Raw genomic sequence first — 3424 nt, 5'->3', positions numbered from 1 at the left:
AGATGTTGGATTCAAATGCACTTTGAGGTAGGAAAGTGAGGAGAGACAGCAATGTGTGTGTCACCCTTGCAAAGCTCACTGTGTGCTGAAGATGGCGAGAGAGATCATTCACTCCTGGCTCTTGGGCTGCGGGAGCAGAGTTCAAACGTTCGTGCTTTACTCAGCTGTGCTCAGAGATTACCAGGCACCAGAGATGATTCAAATGCACTTTGAGATAGGAAAGTGAGGAGAGACAGCAATGTGTGTGTCACCCTTGCAAAGCTCACTGAGTGCTGAAGACGCCCAGAAACATCATTCGCACCTGGATCTTCTGCTCTGGGAGCAGAGTTCAAACATTCGTTTCCTACGCTGCTCTGCTCAGGCAGCTCCAGACTCCACCGATGTCGGATTCGAATGCACTTTGAGGTAAGGAAGTAAGGAGTGACAGCAATGTGTGTGTCACCCTTGAAAGGGCACTGTGTGCAGAAGATGCCCAGACACATCTTTCACTCCTGCCTCTTTTCCTGTGGGAGCAGAGTTCACATGTTTATGCTTCACTCTGCTGAGCTCAGCCGACGGCAGGAAACGGAGATGTTGGATTCAAATGCACTTTGAGGTAGGAAAGTGAGGAAAAACAGCAATGTGTGTGTCACCCTTGCAAAGCTCACTGGGTGCTGAAGATGGCGAGAGAGATCTTTCACTCCTGGCTCTTTGGCTGTGGGAGCAGAGTTCAAACGTTCGTGCCTTACTCTGCTGTGCTCAGAGAGCACCAGGCACCAAAGATGTTGGATTCAATCGCACTTTTAGGTAGGAAGGGAGGAGAGACAGCAATGAGTGTGTCACCCTTGCAGTGCTCCCTGTGTGCTGAAGATCCTCAGCAACATCTTTCACTCCTGCCTCTTTGGCTCTGGGAGCAGAGTTCAAACGTTCGTGCTTTACTCAGCTGTGCTCAGAGATGACCAGGCACCAGAGATGATTCAAATGCACTTTGTGGTAGGAAAATGAGGAGAGACAGCAATGTGTGTGTCACCCTTGCAAAGCTCACTGAGTGCTGAAGACGCCAAGAAACATCATTCGCACCTGGATCTTCTGCTCTGGGAGCAGAGTTCAAACATTCGTTTCCTACGCTGCTCTGCTCAGGCAGCTCCAGACTCCACCGATGTTGGATTCAAATGCACTTTGAGGTAGGAAAGTGAGGAGAGACAGCAATGTGTGTGTCACCCTTGCAAAGCTCACTGTGTGCTAAAGATGGCGAGAGAGATCATTCACTCCTGGCTCTTTGGCTGTGGGAGCAGAGTTCAAACGTTCGTGCTTTACTCAGCTGTGCTCAGAGATGACCAGGCACCAGAGATGATTCAAATGCACTTTGTGGTAGGAAAATGAGGAGAGACAGCAATGTGTGTGTCACCCTTGCAAAGCTCACTGAGTGCTGAAGACGCCAAGAAACATCATTCGCACCTGGATCTTCTGCTCTGGGAGCAGAGTTCAAACATTCGTTTCCTACGCTGCTCTGCTCAGGCAGCTCCAGACTCCACCGATGTCGGATTCGAATGCACTTTGAGGTAGGGAAGTAAGGAGTGACAGCAATGTGTGTGTCACCCTTGAAAGGGCACTGTGTGCAGAAGATGCCCAGACACATCTTTCACTCCTGCCTCTTTTCCTGTGGGAGCAGAGTTCACATGTATATGCTTCACTCTGCTGAGCTCAGACGACGGCAGGAAACAGAGATGTTGGATTCAAATGCACTTTGAGGTAGGAAAGTGAGGAAAAACAGCAATGTGTGTGTCACCCTTGCAAAGCTCACTGGGTGCTGAAGATGGCGAGAGAGATCTTTCACTCCTGGCTCTTTGGCTGTGGGAGCAGAGTTCAAACGTTCGTGCTTTACTCTGCTGTGCTCAGAGAGCACCAGGCACCAGAGATGTTGGATTCAAACGCACTTTTAGGTAGGAAGGGAGGAGAGACAGCAATGAGTGTGTCACCCTTGCAGTGCTCCCTGTGTGCTGAAGGTGCCCAGCAACATCTTTCACTCCTGCCTCTTTGGTTCTGGGAGCAGAGTTCAAAAGTTCGTGCTTTACTCTGCTGTGCTCAGCTGGAAATAGGCACCGGAGATATTGAATTCAAATGCACTTTGAGGTAGGGATTGAGGAGAGACAGCAATGTGTGTGTCGCTCTTCAAAGCTCACTCTCTGCTGAAATTGCAAAGCAACATCTTTCATTCCTGCCTCTTTTCCGGTGGGAGCAGAGTTTAAACGTTCGTGCTTTACTCTGCTGTGCTCTGAGAGCACCAGGCACCAAAGATGTTGGATTCAAATGCACTTTGAGGTAGGAAAGTGAGGAGAGACAGCAATGTGTGTGTCACCCTTGCAAAGCTCACTGTGTGCTGAAGATGGCGAGAGAGATCATTCACTCCTGGCTCTTGGGCTGCGGGAGCAGAGTTCAAACGTTCGTGCTTTACTCAGCTGTGCTCAGAGATTACCAGGCACCAGAGATGATTCAAATGCACTTTGAGATAGGAAAGTGAGGAGAGACAGCAATGTGTGTGTCACCCTTGCAAAGCTCACTGAGTGCTGAAGACGCCCAGAAACATCATTCGCACCTGGATCTTCTGCTCTGGGAGCAGAGTTCAAACATTCGTTTCCTACGCTGCTCTGCTCAGGCAGCTCCAGACTCCACCGATGTCGGATTCGAATGCACTTTGAGGTAAGGAAGTAAGGAGTGACAGCAATGTGTGTGTCACCCTTGAAAGGGCACTGTGTGCAGAAGATGCCCAGACACATCTTTCACTCCTGCCTCTTTTCCTGTGGGAGCAGAGTTCACATGTTTATGCTTCACTCTGCTGAGCTCAGCCGACGGCAGGAAACGGAGATGTTGGATTCAAATGCACTTTGAGGTAGGAAAGTGAGGAAAAACAGCAATGTGTGTGTCACCCTTGCAAAGCTCACTGGGTGCTGAAGATGGCGAGAGAGATCTTTCACTCCTGGCTCTTTGGCTGTGGGAGCAGAGTTCAAACGTTCGTGCTTTACTCTGCTGTGCTCAGAGAGCACCAGGCACCAGAGATGTTGGATTCAAACGCACTTTTAGGTAGGAAGGGAGGAGAGACAGCAATGAGTGTGTCACCCTTGCAGTGCTCCCTGTGTGCTGAAGATCCTCAGCAACATCTTTCACTCCTGCCTCTTTGGCTCTGGGAGCAGAGTTCAAACGTTCCTGCTTTACTCAGCTGTGCTCAGAGATGACCAGGCACCAGAGATGATTCAAATGCACTTTGTGGTAGGAAAATGAGGAGAGACAGCAATGTGTGTGTCACCCTTGCAAAGCTCACTGAGTGCTGAAGACGCCCAGAAACATCATTCGCACCTGGATCTTCTGCTCTGGGAGCAGAGTTCAAACATTCGTTTCCTACGCTGCTCTGCTCAGGCAGCTCCAGACTCCACCGATGTTGGATTCA

This window comes from Lathamus discolor, chromosome 7, assembly GCF_037157495.1.
Source record: "Lathamus discolor isolate bLatDis1 chromosome 7, bLatDis1.hap1, whole genome shotgun sequence".
In the NCBI taxonomy this organism is placed as follows: domain Eukaryota; kingdom Metazoa; phylum Chordata; class Aves; order Psittaciformes; family Psittacidae; genus Lathamus; species Lathamus discolor.
Note: the sequence above shows the minus strand (reverse complement) of the source record.